Below are 22,280 nucleotides of genomic sequence, written 5' to 3'. Positions count from 1 at the left end.
GGTAAGTTTATACCTATATATATATATATATATGTAAATGCAGCAATTTTTGTTTTGGCCTTCTGCACCAGTAATTTATTCCTCAATGGAGCAAATGCTACCTTCCACTGGGAACATCAAACTTTTCTTCTGCAACAGGGACTCCTACAGGCAAAGAATTTTCAGTAAAGAAAATGCAGTATTGCATCTTGTGTGTGTGGCTGAGCACAGCAGCTGAGCTCAGTAGACTCCTACTGAGAATGTGTAACCCGTATGGAAAGCTTTCCTTTTTGGAGTTACTCCTGGAGGTAAAGACCTATTAACACTGGTCAGTGAGGTTATCAGCAGAAAGTGAATGACTTCATTGATGCTCCTGAGTCATTATTGCAGCAAAGGCAGTCAACTTTGATCTTTCATCATTCTGTATGATACAAATGTCTGACCAAAATGTGCCTAATAATTTAAAACACAAGTGATCACTCTTTGCTATTTTGAACACTAAGCCAGGCATCAAACAAAAGGGTCAGGTGTTTTTTGGCACAGGCCAAAACATATGGTGAAAGAGTATATTGCTCCTTTGTCTCTGGTCATGAGGCTTTGGGGTTCAGATATAAATTGTACACGTCATTCTGAGTTCATATACAGAATAGTAGAAAAAGTAGTATGAATTTCAGTATGAATCCTTATGGATAAACTATTTTTCATTTGGAAATAAAGTAGTATTCAGTAGAATTTATTCACCAAGTTTAAGGAGAAAAAGTGATTTTTGGGTTAAATAGAGTCATGCCAAGAGAGCACATCCTGATTCCTATTTTCATGGTGATCCTTTAACTCATAGAAACTCTTATGGCCACCAGGGGCTGAACCAGAATTTCATATAAAAGGGATGCTCTGTTTTTCAGGTGACTTTGGAGTGTGATGGGGTGTGTCTTGCTTTCCTGGATGTGGCTGAACACCTGCCTGCCCATGGGAAGCAGTGAATTCATTCCTTGCTTTTTCTTTGGTTGTGTACTTTCCCTCTTAAACTGTCTTTATCTCAACCCATGGATTTTCCAGCTTTTACCCTCCTGATTTTCTCCCTGATCCCACTGGTGGGGGAGTGAGCAAGCAGGTGTGTAGCACTTGAGTGCTGGCTGGGATTAAAACATGACAAAAACTTAACAACCTTATGCTTCCTTGGGTTTGTTTCCATTCTGCCAGAAGCATTACATGCTATAAATATGTGGAAATCCAAACCAGTATTTGTCTTCTGAGCTCAGAACTATGTCAACAGCTTTCTAGCTCTGACCATAAAACCATCCTCTAAAAGAAAAGCAATACAAATTGCACGACAGCTTGCCAAAATCTACCTAAGATTGAACACCACTAAACTTCACTGTTTGTTTCAGAGCTAAAGAATATTGAAATGTAAAACTGCTACCTATTTTCTTGACTTCTGGTATTTCAAATCACAAAAAGTGATGCTAAACTAATAGTGTGACTAACTTTTTAGAGAGTAAATATTTTAAAAACAATTATGTCAAACTTTTATTGGTCAAACCATGTATCTTTTTGAATATTAAAGTTTTTCTAATTGTCTAATTTTCTTTATAATTGTGTGTTTTCTATTTATTTAGCTTTCAAATGAAGAATAAAACTATATATATGTTTTCCCTGAACTTCTTCATAAGTATAGCAAGTTCATAGTGGCTTTCAACACCTTTCAATTCCTAAAGAAAAAACGTAAGCAAATATAAATCTGGTAAGTGTTGTAAGAGTAGGAAGGGGATATTTCTATCCATAGAAAATGAGATAGCAGATACTCTTCTTCAAATGATGGGGTACCAATGCTAGGATTTCAAAGACTACATTTTTAAAAAAATTTGTATGGTTTTTGAAGGTAAACTTGGAATCGTAATAGCTTTATTTTTTGTTTTTAATTATCTTAGCAAAAAAACCCCTACTTGTAAAATTCAGAACTTTACTCCTCACAAAAAGGCCACTGAAGTCAAAGAAAGATTAATTTACCCCACAATATTTTGCATCAAGCTTTTGTATGGAAGCATCTCATCATCTTTTTTTTCAGCATTGTGATTCTGATCATTACTGACACAGTGCTATTAATGTCCTTTCTCTTACAAATAGTTAATTTGCCAGTTCTTAGTCATGGGATGAACTTATAACTTCACATGCAGAACTTTGGATTTTGTTTTTGTTGGTGGTTTTAAATAAAAATTAGAAGTGTGGTTTTGAATATTTGAAATTCTTCCAGTTTCTGAGGGCAGTATACTTTGTTTCCAGATCTACTTTGTATTTGCTATGGCTTTGCAGGTAGCTTGGAGTTAAAATATAAGGTGCAGGTACAAATCTCTTTGTGTCATCAAACATTGCGTGATGATGCTGGATTGCTTATAGTCTTGTTATGTGATTACCCTATAATTTTTACAAAGTTGGATCACTGCCCTTTTTCAACAAATTACAGCTGTGTTTTATCTTTCTATTGAAGGAGTGCTGGGGAAGTGTTTTTATGTTTCATTCCATATTTAGGACATAATTTGATGACAGCAAAAGGCTCACTGTTGTTGAAGGAGACCATCCTCTTCCCAGCCACATTTTTGTTCCCTTAGGCCACCTCTGGGGTTTGTCAGATCCCGGAATGAGCCAGCTCTGCTGATTGTACAATCAGAAAACTTCCTCCTTGCCAGGTTAGATGCTTATTGGTGTAATGAACTGACTCTGTAGGGCACAGGGGAGAGTGGGATCACACGCCCAGGAGAAAGCATAAAGATTTATTTCAGTGCAACAAGTGGCTACCTTGGCTTAACCATTAATATGGCACTCTGATACAATCCTTTGGCTTAGCTAAAAATTATGTATTTGAATAAATTGGGTGAAATATGACCATCACTCTAGGGAGGCAGGTTCCTGCACTCAGGCTTTTACCCCAGTACCTGCTTGGTGGCATTGCTGGAGGACAGCTTCTGACCTGTTTTCATGTTGGTGGGCACTGCAAGAGGCACAGAAGGGCTAAAATATTTTTTTTAGCATAGATTTAGTCCTTGGCCATGTAATCCACCACATTAGAAAGTCCTTTTTGAGAACTCAAAGAGTGAGGACTGCATAGTTTCAAAACAGGAGTAAAAAGAGGGAGTGTTGCCTGCACCTTCTTCACTCACTAGTTCACCTGCAGCATAGATGCATAGCAAAATAATACACTGGAGTGTCATCCCATGATGTTAAGATTATATCTTTTTCCCCTGTGAAAAAGCAGAAACTGAATAGCTGGGCACAGAAGTGTAACATAAGAAAAGGGACAGCCATTATTCACAAAGAAAAATGAGAATGCGGAAGGTGATGCGCCTAAGAATTTTTGCAGAAGGTGAGCATGATCCCAGAACAGGCACATGCATGACTGGAAGAGAGAATTTGCATTTTAAGGTAGATTTGCTGGTTTTTTTATTGCTCTGCTTTCAAGTAACAATAGCTTGCAGAGTTAGGTGGTTTGAAAAGGAAGGTTCAACTTCTACAACCAAAACCAAAGAAAACTAAAGTCGTCTTGGAAAGAGTAGCAGTGTTGGAAGGCATGATTAAAATGGATTATGCTGAAAAAAAAGTCTAGAAAGACTTTTTTTGTTGGCTTTCTTTTGTTTTTTTTTTTTTTTGGGGGGGGGGGGGGTTGGGTTTTTTTGTCCTGACATGCTTGTAGATCTAGTATTTCAGAAAATCTTTGGCCTGTCTTCTTCCCCACTGTCATTCTTCTGAAGTAAGACTCTGTACCTGCTTGACAAACTGAAAGATGTTTTTCCCCCACCCTTCACAAAGGGTGGTGCAAAGGCAACAATATGAGTGTTATCTCCCCAGTCATAAACTGTCTCTTGAAGCAACATGTCTGCTAGGTATGAGAAGAAACAGCTTCCAAAACCTTTACTTCTTGGTACATGGCTCTGCATCCCAGTGGGTTAACAGCATTTTACTAACTTGTGGGTGAAGTGGTGGTATTTTACATGTTCTCCATTTGCCTCTTTAAGGATGCCCAAGAACAGATAATCTGGTCATTTTTCTTTGATCTACTACAATTTCTACCAGAAACATTTCTGTGGTGGTCCTCTCTGGCAACACTTGTCTAGGTTATAAAATGTGAATGCACCATGTGGTGCCACTTTTGGGTTATCAGGACAACACTTCTGAAGTTTTATCTCATCTCATGGGTTAGATGCTGCAAGCAAGCATCAAGTGAGGTGCAGAGCACCTCTTACACTTTTACAGAATTCATGTGCTTAGGCATGCAGGCATCTTAAACACTGAAATGAGGTCTGGCCTATAAAAGCTGTAAGGGTGCATACGCCATACAAATGTCCATACATCATACATGTCATGAAACCATTGACAGGAACTCTCAACACTTACCAAGAGTCAGACTGGCCAGGTGTGAAGAAAATAAACCAAAACAAAACCCATCACCAACATCTACCAAAAAACCCCAACAAGCCACACAACCAAAGCCCAACATTCCATACTGGCCAGCAGTCTGCCCAGAGGCAGCAGGAGCAGGCTGCTTCCCAGGGGCTGATGACAACAGTAATAGAGAGAGAAAAGCTTAGGCAGAAAATTTTCAGCCCCACGCTACCTGAACAAGAGGAGAAGATTGAGTCCCACAACATCAACCAGGGTCAACCAACAGTCCAGGCAGGCTGGTGGTTACAAATTCCAGGGCACACCAGGCCAATGTGCTACCAAGGCAGAAAGGCAGGTACTCACTGCCTGAGAGGCTGCTCAAGGCACTGGTGACGTGCTCGTGGCCCTGGCACAAACACCTGCCCTGATCTACAGGTTTGTGGTGTCTTGTGTCAGTCCAAGATGTTAAATTGTGTGGATGTCAGGGGTGAGAAGGACACTGGTGCATGCCTGCTCTGGCACAGGAGACATGAGGAAAGCAGGGAGAAGTAGATCTCTACTCCCGTTGGCATCTCAGCTGGGTCTGTAAGCAGAGTAACTTGTAGATCTTCCTAATTTACATCTGGATAGGGATGAAGTCAGTTTGAAAATTAAAAGGGCATAACCACAATCCTGATGGGCTTCCACTTTTCCTTTCTCAAATAGGTCTTGGCAAAGGAAATAATCTGTCCTTCCTGCTTCTGAAGGGCATTTAATTCTGAATTTAAAAAGGCTCCAGCTCACGACTGGGTTGAGTAGATGTTGAGGACAGACTGTTTTTTCCAGCAGAGTCTTAGCCAGGAGAAATCTTTCAAAGACTTGGAAACAAGGCAGTGCAGCTTAAAAGCTATCACTTTTCAGTTCTTCATTGGGTTTGTTCTTGTTTTTTTCTCCTTCATTTTTATGCCCATGAAAAGTGCTAGGTTGACAGACTTGGAGATGAACTTCCCTCTTTATCCAGCTGTCCTGACAATGTTCTTCTTCCCTGAGGGACCACTTTTAAGGGGACTGGATGGTAGGTTGATTCCTACATTATGCGTCTCTGCCAGTAACTAACTGCCTGTGAGGAGATGACCTAGTTCTGGCTGTGAAGGTGATGAGATTTTGGCAGGCCAAACTTCTGGCCACAAAAATTTGAGCTTTAATAATTATCTTAATCTGTAGATAAGGTGCTTCTTTGGTTTAAGTATAGGGAGAAATCTACATGCACACAGACATAAAACATATATATATATATATATATATTCTTAAATGCCATGTACTTGCTTTGCCTTATAGTACTATTTGCTCTGTGGGCACAGCCCATGGAATTATTATCTTTACAGCTATTTTGCAGTCATGACACTGTTATTACCATGCAGGAATGGGAAAAATATTACCTTTTTTGTGTCAGTTTTCATTAAATTGCTAACATTTTTATATCAAATAAAGAGTGGAGACTGTCAGCCACTTTATGCTTTTTATCATTGCTAGGTGAACATGAGGGGATTTTTTTACAGATACTGAACTGTGAAAAAATGATTTTTAAAAGCATAAACAATTTCTGTATAAAATACAGTACATTAATCCTGCTGCAGCTTAATGTAACTACCTGAATTTGATCATTTCTTTAAATTCTGAAATCAGCTGGTTCTCAGTTACTTTTCAATGACATTTAACAGTTAGACTTAAAAATACAGAAGAATGCATTATAAGTTTTACCCAAAATGATTATGGCAGTCATTTGAATAAAATACAGATTTTGCAAGCTGTAAAGCATATCATTATACTATATACTGGTCTAACTAAGGTTTGGTTCACAAACTACAGTGCTCTAACCAAGTCATTAAATCTATCTAAAAGGGCCTCATTTGAGAAGCAATAAAATTTTTAATCATTTTATTATTAAAAGAGTGTTTAATATGTAGCTAATTAAATGCCAAAGGCAGGTTATCTGAGTTTAACCTTCAAAAAGAAAATGATGTATCAAAGTCTGCCTCTGGCATCATGGGATAGAAATGTCATCCTCATAATCATTGCGTGACAACTAGCTGGTGGCCTTTTCTAGAGCTATAGTTAAATTACCTGATTAAATTAATTGCCATTTAGATGTTTTAGGAACTGCACAGACCTATATTAAATGAAAATTAGGTCCATTACATTTTCTGAGTGGGCTAGATAGACCCTAAAATAAAACACGTATGCCATTGTCCACATTACTTAGATTAAGCAATTAAAAGCCCTTTCTTAAAAGCTACTAATTTCCCATAGTGTGCCAAGAACTAGGTTTACACTAATGATCAGAGAGGAAGCCTTTCCTCTGCTTTCCCCCACCTTCCTTGTTTATTTTACTACCTAAAAAATACCTCTCAAATGTGCAAACGCTTCTGTGTGTTGTGTTGACTTCTCCTGAAGGCTGACCTCTTGGAGAGCAGCAAGGGAAGATGTTGAGTGTTCAGGAGTGAGTCCCACAGAAATCATGATGGTCTTGTCTCTTCAAGTTGGAGCCCTTCAGCACTGGGCTTTGTCTCCATGACAAGAGAAGGCCTTGATGGGCACACGTGTGTGAAATTACAGGTAAAGTGCAAAAGGCAAAATCCTTGCTCTGCCCCACAGACAGCTTTCAGCTATAGCAGGGTGGCTTTTAAGACTCCAGTAAAGATATTTTCCTTGTCTTGATAGTTTGTTTGGAGAGAGAGAAGAGAATTCTGTGGGTGCTATTCAGATTCTGCATGTGATGTTCAGTGAAGCTGGAGGCACTCACATTTCCTTTTGATCCCTGTCTCCAAAACTAACATTTTTTGTTGCCCATCAGATTTCCATGTCCCCCTCCCAGTCAGGCAGATTTCAACCACATTTACTGCTAAATGCCAGGTATGTCTTCCCCATACATGATTGTCCAAGTACATAATTTTATCGAAGTGCTTAAAGCAGTAAGAACCAGGCTAAAATTTTGATTTAGATATGAGTTTTATGGATGCTTATTCTTTAATCCAGGTGTTGATATTTTTGTACAGCTCTCATCCAGCAAAATGCTCCATAGGTGCAGTGGTTTAAATACATTGAATCCCACTGAGTCCAGCAGGACTGTATATACACATTTGACTTGATATGTACACATTTTTAAAGTGGTTTTTTTTGAGTGACACTAATAGCTTTCCAAAAATAAAGGAATCTGTTCCAAACCAGGCTATCACTGAGTGGAGCTGTGTGTTTAGTGGATCAAGTCAGTATGCCCTTTAGGACAAAAGTGTTCTTCAACCTGGTCTTTCTTAGCATGTGAGATAAAAATTTTTTACACGTTAGGCTTTGAAGTGATGCAGTTTTAACTGGATTAGTAAATTTAACTGTGAAGCATGATTTAAAAACCCAAACTGCTTCTTATTTTATATTTAAGTCCAGCAGTGTTTTCAGAGTTAGTAAAACAAAATAGGAGACAATAGGAAGAGAAGTTATAATAAAGCTATGGTATAATAAAACATGATTTAGCATTTCATTTTTCTTTAACAATTAGAAAGGCATTAACAAAATATTTATAAAAATTTTTGCAGTGTTAAATAATGCTTGCTTGCCTTTTTGTTTCTGGAGTTTTCCTTTTTTAATTCTACCATGTAAGCAACAAGTTTTACCAGTGATGTGTCAATAATATAAAGCAGAAGATCCTACAGAAATGTTTAAAATTTATGATAAATTACATAAATCAGGTTGTTGGATGCTGATACCAGTTGTTAGTACAAAATATCAGTACCAAGTTTATTTGACATTTAAGCTTGAATGAAGTTCAGGGAACTTCCAGGGGCGTAACTGCTTTTGGGACAGTGGCATATCTTCTCTCCATTGCAGGGCAAGGACCCCACAGTCTGGTCTGTCCAAGAAGTTGATTCTTGGTGTGCTGCATCATATTAGGTCTGTAGGCAGCTAAAAACAATCTACTCAGAGTCACTTTCAGTATTTACAGAAAGTGTCTTTTTGTATCTATCCCCCAAAATCAAAACCAAACCAAAACAGCCCCCAAAATCCCAGTATTTTTGCATAAGTGAATTTGGCTTGCCATACAAGCAGTGTTGTTTTGAAGGCTACAGGAACTGTCATTCACAGTAAATGTGGATGACTGTTGGAAGAGAGAGGCATTGGATAAGGAGCATACTAGGATTGAGAGTGGATCTGTAGAAGAAAGAAAGGGTGAATCTTGACCTCATGTCAAATTGTCACCCTGTGTTTCCATTTGTTTTGCACCAAAAGTTTGTTGCTGTTACCGATTTTGTTGCTTTTCTTGTGTGAGTATCAATGTGTGTGTGTGTGTATTCAGTGAATAACAACATGACCTATACCCTCTTTGGATTATCTTCAGAAGCTCTTGAAGTAGAAGAAAAATTGTTAATAGGGATGATTGAACAGTGACTAAAGCAAGGGTGAGCTCAGCCAAAGAAAGTGAGCTCTTTAGAACTGCACACCTCTGGGGTCACCACTGGTGTTGCCTCAGTGTTTGGCTCTGAGCAAAGACACGTATCTTTCTTCAGTTGCAGCAAACCCCTCCTTTCTTAGCACAGCTGTTGTCACCTCTCCTCACAGAAATTTAAAAATCAACATGTTGAAAGGGCTGTTAAATAACATCTGATTTTTACAAGCCTTTCCATTTTGTGATGATACCTATGTACTTTGCAGCACTTCCCCATCAAACAAGAAAAGGAGGGGTTTGTTTTGTCAGCACAGCCATGCCCAGCTCCATGGTACAGCATCCTGGGCCATCTGAGAAGGGAGGTGCAGTCTGTGCCTAAGATAGATGGATTAGGCACTCAGACAATGCTTTTAAGTGGGAAACATAGAGTTCACATAGCTAGGATTTGGCAGCAGTGCTGCCCCTGTCTGGTTTGTTGGGCTCATCTAATGTTTTAGGTCTTGGAGAACCCAGAGCTGCTGGATAGGGTGGAAATTTCAGGAATAGTTTCAATTTTGAACTTTTAGAAGCCTGACAAGCAAATCAGAGGTTTTTCCCCGTACTGAACAGTGGATTTATGCTGATAACCCCTATATTAGCATCTGCATAAGCTACTAGCATAAATGTTGCTCTGTGGTGTGTAGGGAGGTGAGAACCACTGAACCACTTTGATGTTGCTCCAGGATGTGTGTCCTGAAACACCAGCAGCGAGCAGTGCTAGGCCTAAGAGGAGCTGAGGTTTTGTGATGAAGATTTATCATACAGAACTAACTGGAACTATAATAAAATAGCAATTTTACAATTACAAGATGTCTTTTGTCTGAAAAGCCCAACATGTTTGAGGAATATTGGAGAACTAATCTTAGCAGAATTTAATTACCCCTTTTTTAGTGCCTTTCCTACTGCTCCTAATTGTGGGCTAAGGCATAAAAACAAATTATCTTTATATTAAATTTCTGAGTTATTTCTAACCCAAACTGTTTAATGGAGACTCAAACATCACAGGCTGTGAATCGTCTGGGTTTGGAGGGACCTTAAACAACATTTAGTTCCAAGTCTGCTGCCATGGGCAGAGACACCTTCCACTAGACCAGGTTGCTCTGACCCCCATCTAACTTGTTCTTGAACACTCCCAGGGGTGGGGCATCCACAACCTCCTGGGAAACTTGTTCCAGTATCTTACTGCCCTCACAGTGAAGAATTTCTTCTCTAAATCTAAACTAAGTTTCTCATCTCTCCGTTCAAAGCCATTCCCTCTTGTCCTGTCTCTACAGTCGAAGATTCCCTCACCAGCTTCCCTGTAGCCCTTCCCCAGGGCTCTTCACCCTCCACATGGGACTGATTTTTTTTTTCCATGAAGGAAATTAACTTCTTAAAGACACCAGACAAAGGGTGAAGAATACACACCAGTAATGAAGATATAGAGGTGCTTTTGCTATGGGAGAAAAGCAATCTATTAAAAAAGCGCCAAAGTTTCTAAAGAATATCACAGGCCCCAGCTGAGGAAAATGCCACTGTAAAAAAGTTCTAGCAGTGCAATTGCTTCAGAAACACGTATTTTAGGTGATTTTTCTCTATTAGTAGCTGGCTGACATTTTGCAAATGTTATGTTCCTGCCTTTAAATCTTTCCTTAAAGTCCCCACCTTGTGGGGGCAGGGCTCCACCATACCAAAATTATACTGGTGGTACCAGGCTGAAATTTAGATGTCTTTACTGAAGCATCCCTTTGAGAACAGCTGCATATCTGTTCAGGAGGCTCACTTTCAAGTGAGACAGACTATTTCCAGGTCAGACTTTATGCAAAGAGCTTTCCCATATCCCTTGCAAGAGCTCTGCATGTCTTCCCCTGTAGCACTCCAATTCACAGCTGCTTTGTGAGGAAGAGAAATGAAGGAAGGTGAACAAAATTTGAGCCTGTATAAAACTAGTTACTAGGCTTTGTCTACAGCAGTTCCCACTGCCTTCAGGAGCAGTTGAGCTTAAGAATGACACCAATAATTCAAATAAAGTTCTTCAAAAGTTTCTGTCTTTGTTTGAGAATCATACCCCTGCTCTACACTAAGTCTTGCCATTGCAGCAAGCTTAGGATGAGTTAGGATGACAGAATTGACCACCAAATCATGCTTCTGGTGAGGAAAATGTGCTTTAAGCTGTGAAATATTAACAGTAAACACAAATCAATGTGGTTTTATGGCTAGATAATGATTTCAATAATGGAATATTGGATTTGATAAGCAATGCAAGCTGCCACAGCTGATGAGTTAAATACTAGAAAAAAAAAATGCTCATGGAAAAAGAACAGTGATAGACCTGTTAAAAACCAAATGTTTGAAGAAAAATGGAAAGGCAAAGGGTGTAATTTAATATTTATAATATGATTGGAGGTCACTTAGTTGACCTTAGCAGGGAGCTGAAAATGCTGAAATAAAAATGTAAGTGATTTTTTAAGTGTAATTACAGTAATTTTGTGACAGCATCTTGTTTTCAAAACCCATTCATTCTTAATACAAGCTTGCCTTTTCAGTGTTCATACTAGTCCAAACTTCCAGATTTAACTGATTCCCCCTCTATTATGAAAGGAAAACAATAAATAAAAATCATATACACACAGTTTAGATATTTATATGTGCTTGTTTCTTCCATCCATGTAGTTAATTATGGATTTACAGTATTACAGCAGAGATCTGAATTTCTCCATGACCTAAGAACAGGATCTCCTAGGTGCTGAGAGCTCACTAAATCCTGCTTTTAAGTCAATAAGCAGGGATGGGTTTGCATGTGTGGTCTGGGCTGAGTGTACACTGTAACCCAGCCATAACTCACTACTGAGGTGGTCTGGGGTGAGCTCATACAAATGTGAGAGCGTGGGAGCTCCTGAAAGGGCTGTGAGCTGGCAACTGCACCTAGTGGGAGCTCTGCCCATATTGGAGATTGAGGCATAGATCTACTTTTTCCAACTGATGCAGCTTTTTGATGAACGGTCATTGCACATTAGAGGTGTCCATCTGGGAACAGAGCACCTGGAGGTGTTGCTGAAAGGTGGGCTGGGCCACCTGGCTACTGCTTCCTGGGTTATGGGGTTTTTCTTCAGGGTGCTGGAAATAGGCACTTTCACTCCTTGACAGAAATAGGGACACTTCTTTCCCCATTATAATACTTGAGTATTGAATATAAAACATCCAGACTTTTGAATTTCCTTTCAAATCAACAGAGCTCAAGACGGTTCTTAAACCTTCTAGTTTTCTTTGCTGAATCAACTTAGGCAGTACACAAGTACAGTCACGAAGGGTCTGGAGCTGTTAAGTTTATTTCCAGCTTTTACACTGTTTACAGCTATTTGGGTCTTTGGGGTGAACCCAGTAAAAGCGTTGACCCAGCACTGAAGACCAAGTGTGGATTCAAGCAAAACATGCCACAAATAACTGGCCTTGTGTTTGGATCTCTCTAAATGGAGTCAGTATTTTTTTTCTCTTATAGTTAGCCCAGTATTTTCCAGTCTTCCATAAAAGGCTTATTTTGATTTTTGGCATGAAGTTTGGGGGCACTTTTTGGAAGGCAGTGTTGTTTGCCTTTGTTTGAAACCTTCAATATCTTATAAAATTTCAGTATATGGGATAAGCTACCTATCTCTTTGTTAATGCAGAATAGTGCTTTGTTAGAATCTGGTTTTAGGTTGAGAGTTTTTGTTGTGTTGATTTTATTTTCTTTTATTTTTTTAAAAGCTGTGTAATTTTTTATTTTTTTTTAAACATGGCATTTGCTGGCTGCCTGCACTTCTCCTTTAAATGCTAGCTGGGAGATACAAACGTGCATTACCTTTGCCATTTCTGAACAGTATATTTATCATTTTTATTATTTATGTTTCTGGCTTGCAGTGTGGATGCAAATGTATTAAATGCTGTTAAGACCTGTGTGCTTTAGCATCTGTGGAATATCATCACACCTCCAAGGCTAAGCCTGCAGCTAAAGTGTTTAAGAATTTATATGGCCATTCTTTTTCTCTCTCTGTGGCATTAGAGGGAGGAAAAAAAAAAGCAATAATGAAATGCATAACCTACATCCACAGAAAATATAACTGGTCTATTTATGATTATGATTCACAGTTCGGTCACTAGAAATATACTACAGTTCTGCAGGTTTATGCCTTCAGTGGTTATTTGTTAATGGCAACTCCTGCACACATTTTCCCGCAAGTCTTTTGTATTTCAAGAGAAAATGTGTCCTTCAAACAAGTTGTTTCTTTGAGGGATCTTTCTGTAAGTGGTTTCCACTGTGTATTGACTACTCATAATATTTTCTGTTATCATCTTGTCAGGGTTCAATTCATTACTCCATTCATTATTCAATTTGTTGGGCCATGAGCATCTGAATAATTGAAAACTGCAGAAGTATTATAAATTATAGTGTCGCCATGAAATCCCAGTTTTAGGGTTTATGGCTTGACTTTAAGAAATCACTCTCTGTTGAAAGTTGGCATATGAGGTCTCATCTTTAAAGCAGAATCTTATCAGTGTGATGGTTTTTAATATCTCCATTGCTGCACACTTGAGAACTCGGGTTGCCTGTGTGCATCAAGTTATGGACTTTTTTAACAGTTTATCTGTTTTTTAATTACTATTGCCATCTCAGTGATGTGGGCTAGGGACAGATAAAGAAATTAATTTATTTTGAGGTTAATAAGCAATTTCCAGCTGTTAATTAAAAATCTTTTTTTTCCTCCTCTCACAAAATAGGGGTAATATAGTTCCCTATACTAAAGACAAAATATTTTTGTAGTGTTTTGCAGGTTAAAGATATTCCTACACAGAAAGATAAACTGACATTTAGCTGTTATTTTAACTAAGTATGGTATGTTTAAAATGTTTTTTTAAATTATATTCTTAGCTCTTGTGTTTTGATTTGGAGTACTACTATATTTCTGCTCTGGATAAATTGTATCAAATGGCATCATATTTATTTTAAGGCAACAACTATTTAATTCTAAAAATATGAATACCTCATAGACTACATTCTTCTCTTGATTTTGTTGCTGAAAGATCAGCAGAATTGTGCCAGGGTAGCCTGCACTTCCTGTTTTGAATTTTTAAACATTGCCTCTCTTTAGGTTGTAGACCAAATTTGGGAAGACATGCCAAAATAACTGAATCTGTCATTAAGGCTGCAAAATTATTTTTTGTTTATTCTGGTGCTGATTGCGTGTAGCCTCACTTGCTTCCTCTTCAGTAAATGTCAGGATCATCTGATTTTGCTATTATAATAGAGAAAAGCTTTTAGTCATGCTCTTGGCAAGCTAAAAAAATAGAGAGATGTAGTGATGAAGTCTCCAGTATCAGCACTCACATTACCATGTCAGCCACATTCTTGGGTTTGGCATAACCTTTTGCAGAAGGTTTTGCAAGATGTTTTCCTGTCCAGTGGCCCAGGACTCACTGTCAGCTCTCAGAGCTTGACCCACCAACCCAAACCTGGGTTCGTGGCATCCTTTAAGGTATCTTGGCTATCCTGTGCTCCTACATCTCTTTGTCCAACAGGGTGCAAGGTTCTTTAAATTCTGAGGAATACCAGCCCTCTCTGTGCAGGGGCCTCAGGTCCCTTACAATACATTCCTGACCCAAGATTTGAAGGGATTCATCCTTTCCAGCTGCATGCCCTGTGAAGCACCCCTCATACTCTGCCCTTCTTTTGACTGGGTCTGGTTTTCACTGTGCTTCTGTGCTTTGTCGTGCTTGAGGGCTGCTATTTCCTACCAACAAAATAACTCACCCAGAGGAAGCAAAAATGGAATTTCATAACAAGTTTTAGAATCTGACCATCTCCACCAAGCTGAAATGAAAAAAAAAACAACAACATTTTTGAGCTTTCTCAGTGATGCTATGGCAAGAGGCCCTGGCTGGCTGTGGCTGCCAGGGATGTTCAGCTCGTTTGTCCGAGAGCTCTCCAAGAAGTGTTCACAGGGATGGCTCCGTGGGAAGCCCAGCCCTGCCAGCACAGCTGGCCACTGTGTGTTGCCTTCACAGCTGTGATGGTGCTGCAGCTGCAGGGAGGCTGAAAGCCAAGAAATGCAGGGTCTCTCCTGGAGCAGGGAAATCATCTGGGATCTCAATGAGGTTTGGGAGAGTTTGATTTGTGGTCCAAATCCAAGTACGTGTTTACCACTTCCATGATTTGCATTGCTTGCACTAATTACCTTGTGGATCTAAGCCTTTGTACTAGGCAGGAATGAGTCATTCAATTGCCTAAGAAAAGGGCTAGAAAATATGTTTACCATATTCTTTTTTCCTATGGGCATCTAGAATTGCTTCTCCATACTGTGGAGAATACATACAGGTGGAATTCATCCCTTTGTGAGTTAAAAACTGCAGCTATTATCACTGCTACTCAAAACTTGGGTAAATTTTTTGCCAGATTGAGGCAAAAACATCTGGGTTGTGGAAGAGCTGGAAACAGTAGCTCAGCATTAGTGTTAAAGTGCCAAGTAGTCTTAATGTGTCTGTTGTGCACGTGCCCACAGGACTGCCAGCAGCTCAACCTTAGTACAGCTGAGGCCAGCTGGAGTCTTGCTCATAGCTTTGTCAGATCCAGGGATTCACTCCTGTACTCTCTACCATGAATCATCAGAAGAGTAAGGATCAAAAAATGTCTTGAAGGCTAGTCGAGAGGCTAAAAGCTACCACAAAGAGAGGTGATGCCTGTGGTTTCTTATGGACAGGTGCAAAAAGGCCGAGTAAAGGTGTAATGATCAGACCACAGGGAAAACTCACCACATTCTGTGCTGTGCTTATGCATAACTAAATCCCTAAATACATATGATGTAGTTATTGGGCCAATTTCTGCACACTCATTTCAGTGACAGTGAAACAGGAGGAAGTCTTAAACCCTTTAGAACCACGTATCTGTGTGGTAGAAAAAAGGTCAGCTTTGTTCTACCTACCTCTGAAACCTTCATGGTCATCTTGATGGCATTTTGTTTGGATATGCAGTAGGCAGGCCCAAAAAAATCCAGGCAACATTTTCAACACTGTTGATTTTGGAAAAATATTAGGAAAAAAAAAAAAAAGAAAAAAAAAGAAAAATAAGCAGATGGGGACACAAAGGGACAGAAAGACACATGGCATCTGTCTGGTTCCCAAATTCATCTATTCCATTATTCCTGTGTTACGTGGGAGTGGTGCAACAGCACTGTGAAGGTGTTCCAGCATAGCCAAACCCCAGAGGCTGGTTCCTGATGGTAACTCCTTATGTCAAATAACCAGAAAGAAGGGGGAAAGTGTGGTGTTGGGAGGGGTGGGAAGGAGCATTTGGGCATATAATATTGCCCGTATTAGGAGAGGGATCAGGATCTTGTTTGCCACTTGGGTCTGTGATGTGGGATCCATGGGGTAAGTGGAGGAAATTACCTCTCCTGGCAGGAATGTCAGAGTTGCCCAAAGCCCCTGGAAGGCAGCGGCTGTTGAGAGGCAATCTGGCCCCATGGGACCAAAGTGAAGTGTTTAGAGAACAAATTCCTGGTGCATAATGGAAATGAAGGGGTTTGGACCTGTGGGGGTGCAGGTAGGGGCTTTGATAGTGAGCAAGTGTCAATGCACCGTGGAGCTGGGGAGTGCAGGCAACATCAGAACTGGAGGGGAATGGGAGGAGGGAGGGTGATGAGCAGGAGAGAGGGTAAAAAGGTTAGCAGTGAAGTATGCAACATCCTACTTGCTTTATTTTCTGTCCTGTTATTGACAATCTTATTTTCAGTCATTATTTAATGGGCAGTTAGTCGGAGTAAGACCGATTAGGTGTGGTAAGCACAGTGATTAAAGCAGTGGGGTAAAAAACTGCTTTAGGAAATCTGCCCACTACTTTTTTTTTTTTAATATCAAAGGCAGTAATGACATTTTCTAGTAAAGTAAGGGTTTTAATCTGCAAGCTGCTTTTCTTCTTTGCTTTCCATACTGTTAAAAGCACAGGATTTTCAAAGTACAGCAAATGGTTCTCTTACCAAGCTACCACATACCCCACTCCACACTGAAAAAGTCTAGCTTGGCTTTGCAAATAATTGAGTGCTTTTGAGAGCTAAAAAGCTTTTTATTTATGTTTTAGAGTGAACAAATTTGGGTTTGCAGTGAAAACACATTCTCATCTTCAGCAGTGGGGGAGTTGCCTTTTTGCCTCAGCCCAACTTAGAGCGTGGGATCATATTTAATAAAGAGATATTTAGTTTGCTATTGGAAAAGGATTGCTGCAGAAGATATAAAAGCTACTTGGATATTTTTATAGAACTTTTGCATAAATCTTGTATCTATAACCTGATCTAGTGACATAAATATTAGCAGCTTGTTTCTATTTCACCTGCTGTAGAACCACTGCTGTCCTACAGCAATAACCAGCAAGGGAATAGAGCTATTTGCTGCTGTCATAAATAAGACAGGGTGTCACAGCTGTTTTCATTTGACTGAGCAGTAATGGAGTTAATTATACTTCCAGTCTCTTTGTTTTTGATCTGTGTTTCCAAAGTCATCTGAGCTTCTTGAATTCTTGCAATTTTTTAACCCTTTTTTCTACTTACCTGGATTAGACATTTTCTGTAATTTGCAGGTGATTTCACTGTTATATTTTTTTTTCTGGTATTTACGCATATTTTTCTTACTAGATTTTATTTTTTTATGAAAATCTCTACTAAACATCAATGTATTTAGTTGTCTTGAGCAACATAACAGATAGAGAGTATGGTCTTTTTGAAGACCAGGCATATAGACTTACTTTTTCTAGAAAACACATCTGTTTTCATCTCCAGCAATTCAGATAACTTGTTTTAAGAAAAAGAAAGAGCACAATAAAGCTTTTTTAATCCAATCAATTGTATTTCTGAAAGAATTAATGGAATTAAAGCATCAAAAGGACAACTAGACTCATACAAATAGGGAAAAATTATTCATATTTAGGAACACTAGTCCATACAGCTGCTTCAGAGCAGCATATCAGCCAGAACTTAAAGCAAGAAGTCTTCTCTGATGTTGACAGAGCTTTTCAAGTTGCTTGCAATTTTTTTTTTCTTTTCCCCATTTTTTAAGGTTTGGGTTTTTTTAATGCAGCAATAGTAGATAAGAATAAAGGGAAATCTTTGTTTATAGGTATTAATGGCCATCTATTGAATGTGTCCAAGTTTTGCTCCAAGAATATAATAAATCTGTAGTCACGCAAAGATGTTGTAGTTGTTGAAGTGTCTGTGATGGAGGCTCTGATTCTGAGCCAGCTTTATAAAGTTACAGGTTTTATGGGAGTCAGACACCAAGCCTGTATGAAAATCACACTGGACACACTGGAAAATCACACTGCATATCTCCATACTTGAAAATAGGCTTTGAGATGTGCCTCCAGTGGTTTGCAAGCAAACAAGTGACAAAGTGAAATGTGGGAGCACCAAGTACTGCAGATATATTTCTCTAGTATTAATAGTCTGTAGTTGCTAAGTCTCTGAAATACCCTTGGAATGGAAAGCAAGAAGGAAGCTTCAAGAGTCAGACATAAATAAAATTGCTAATACACACTTAAAATTTCAAAGTTACTTGTAATTTAGCATGACAAACACTATGATCAGTGGTATGTGTCAGCATAAAAGTGTATGATAAGCAACCATGCTCATGTGGCTGCCTAGTTCTCAAATCCAGTTGCCACACTCTTATTGCAGTATTGCAAGACAAAGGATCATGTATTATTATGTATCCCTTTGTTTACTCTTGTTGACAAATAAATAATTAACTGAGCAGACAGGATGAGGAGAGACAGATGAGATGATGAGATGAGATGAGATGAGATGAGATGAGATGAGATGAGATGAGATGAGATGATGAGATGAACGTCCTAGCAGTCCTGCCAAAATGTGCCATCACTGGCACACAGTGGTCATGACACAGAGTTGACAATGTGCAGGAGTGATACTTCTCATGTATGAGAGAGAGAAGTCCAAAGTTTTCATTTTCTGCTGCCAAAACCTTTAACCACCCCTCCACCCCTCACCCCCAAATATGGCTATGTATGATCATGGAAACTTTCCCTGTTGATAGAAATTCTGGGATGCTGGGAAGACACATATGCTTAGCTGAAAAATAGGGAGAAAATTGGGGATTTTTTTTTTTTAAGATTTTGGGTTTTTTCTGAGAGCAGGTAAAATTTAAAACCTAGATTTCATTGTGAGGTGTGTAAAATCTCCACTTTCAGTGATAGATTTAGCCAGATACAGCCTTTTACTACAGAAGGTCAAATCTTTCACTCTGAAGTCTTTCAGACTCTGAACCCAGTTTGCATATTGAGCTCTCAGAACTATTTTCAACTACCAAGGGCATCTGAGCATGAAGAACACATTTCTTGATGTCTTTAGTTACAAATTGGCACACAGATGGGCTGCAGTAGTATGATGGGGGGGCTCACATCTTAAATCCGCTCTGTTTATTACCCAGGAAGTTTTGATCAAGTTTATGGTGTTAAAGACTCCAACATATCAACTCCATTGAAGAACAGGACAAGCTATTGTAAATATGAACCATCAAAGCATTAGCCATTTCAATGAAATGAAGCAAATCAATTGTTTTCTATAAAGGTGCCTTTCAGATCTCCTTTTTCAGGTTCTGAGATCCCTTATCAAGTTCAGCATTATTAAATGTTGGACTATGGACTGCAAGAGTAATTTTTTAAGACTTCTAAAGGGTCACTTTGCTGCTAACATGCTTGTCTTTGCATTTATTTTACTTGGCCTAAACAGAGTGACTCACACACACACAAATATACATAAACCAGAATTAATTCTGTTGCATATAATACCTGTTTGAACCTTAACCCAGCAATGAATTTGAGGACTTAAAGAAAATCAGAGATGTGTTCAAATCCTATTGTAAAATGGGAATAATATTTCCAGTGAAATGTATCCATTATGATGATCTGGTTAGGATCCTTACTGTTTATCAGCAAGAATAAACTACTGCCTTCACTGGGGAAATAGATGACGCTTTCTCTGTGGTACATCATGTACTCACCTTTGTAGACAGCTATATCTCTAGATCCATGGGATAGTTTCCTTTACTGGGGTATCCATCAGCTTCTTGAGAGATGCTGCAGAGATGTTGATTCTGTGTTGTCCATACTGGGGCAATACCAGTGGTGTGTACAAGTATTCAAAGGGTGGAGGATGCTCCCTTGTTTTCTATCCTTCCTCTGGAGATAGTAATGGAATTAAAAATGGAACCTTGTTCATGTTGAATATGTAGACTTTATCCTTTATGTAACTTTAGGTAATTTCTGAAGATTTCTGACTTTTCCACTGAGATGGAATTCCTTAACTTCAAGCAGGAGATGCCCATCTCAAAGCACACCTTTAAGTATAACTAGAAGATTGAATGCCTTCATAGCCTGGGGTCAGTGTTTGTAACCAAAGGTGCCTGACATCACTTTAACATATGCTTTATTTATCATGCCAAAGTCCTGAGCTGCCATGTTTCAAAGAAACAAGAGGCTAGAATGAATTATCTTCTTTCAGTAAAAAGTAGAATTTCCTCTCTAAAATTACACTGGCTTGAGCTCCATTATTCCAAATATACTTTCCAACACCAGTGACAGGTTTAAGATCTGGTATTTGTGATACTTGAGAATGAAAAACATGTGATTTATACCTCTGGGAAGACTGTATTTCTGGCTTTCTAATGGGACAAACAGAAGTTGCACCTCGCTTAGGAATGTCCAGAGCCATTGCAGGTTAAAGCTCTGATGTATGTTTAAACACAAAAGTTATTCCATGTCACTTTAAAACATAATTTAAAATAAGAGTTATATCTTTACCAATTTAAAAGTGAACCTGGTAGCAATTTAGTAAAATGGGTTTTTCTGGACAGAATATCTATTATATCATACAAGCCTACTTTCCAAAGCATGCAGTAAAACAGAGCTTACTGTAAATTGCTTGATTGCTCAACTTTCTTCCCAGACTCAGCTCAGTGGAGTAACAATGCTATAAAACTGGGGAGAGAGGAGACATTTCTTGTGCCTCAGTGACTGAATAATTCCAATATTCCCACTTTCATATGAACCTAATCTGCTCTCCAAACTGGCCATCCTGTCAACCTAGAGGAATTGGTCAGGAAGGTGAATAAGCAGGGTCTGTTTTCTCTGGTTTGTGGTTTTGATTTTTTTTAAAAAACACTCTTTGAAAGAGGAAATTATCTTTAACAGTTTTATACCGTATACTTGAATAGTGACCATTTCTCTAAAAGAGGTAATGCTATTCTGACAGTAATGTAAATCTACCTTTTCCTACAAATTAAAGCTTCAAAAATTATAAATGTATTCTTGCTGCATACTGATATCCTCTTATTCTTCCTCCACATTTTTTCTTTCTCTTTACAACTCCCTAAATTATAAGGGAATTAAAACTCCATTAGATAGTATACATTAACATATGCTATTATGGTTTTAGCTGGTGAGCGTGGGCAGAAGCTGCTGTGTGATGTGATTTTCCATTACTGCCCTTTGAAGGCAAAACATAAATTTGTTTAATACATTTTGCTATTAAAAAAAAAAAAAAAAGTTCTAAAATTCAAAACTATGATAGTGGCTTAAAATAAGTAAAGAAAATATTTATTTCTAAAATATGCTCCACATGAATTCCTATGTTGAAAAAGGCTGGTTTAGCTCATGAAATGGCACGACTAAAGTATCAGGGTTTTCCAAACCATGTTGAAGAAGCCTTTTATAGGGGTCTGTAGAATACATTCTACCAAGGAAGTCTGACTCAATTTTTTTTCAAGTAGACATAGTTGCCAAACCCCAAAATAATGATTTTTAAACCAGAAATAACAGTTTTTCAATTGTGTTTATTTTATTTTCTTTTCCTTAAGTCTGCTAAGTAGCCTCTAGGAACAAGTGGCTATTACCTATGTATTTTTATGTCCAAGTTGGTTACCCTTGCTATATCTTTATTTCACCCAATACACAATGGCATAATGCCTCTCTACCTCATGAAATGTAAACTGGACCTTATATTTAAAAATTGTAAACTGCAGAGAGAGGCTTTGTCAAATTTGTAACACATTCAATTGTAAACTACTACAGCTGTGCAAAATGCTGCATATCCTAATGCTATGTTTTCTACCAGTTTGAAAGATTTTCTCATCTTACTACCACAGATTTAGTGGGAAATACCAGGAATAAATCTTAACAGTCAAAGAAATTTACTTACAGTTGCCTTTTCTACTCCTATTGATAGCAGATTTATATCTGTGACCAGGGAAGTAGTCATCTGAATGCGGTCATGGATGATTTTAAATTAAACATAAAGTTTAAGAAAATTCTGGCTAAATGTCATCAAGATCCATCATACCAAGCTGTCTGAGAGGGTAAAGGGCACTCTCTGAGCTAGATGAAGGGCAAAAGCAGATCCAGAGCCAAGAGAGTCTTGCAGTATGGCACAGCTGCTTGGGGACAGCCAAAGGAGCAATC

This window comes from Zosterops lateralis (assembly GCF_965231275.1).
Source record: "Zosterops lateralis genome assembly, chromosome: 3".
Taxonomy (NCBI): Eukaryota; Metazoa; Chordata; class Aves; order Passeriformes; family Zosteropidae; genus Zosterops; species Zosterops lateralis.
This window is presented reverse-complemented; position numbering follows the sequence as displayed.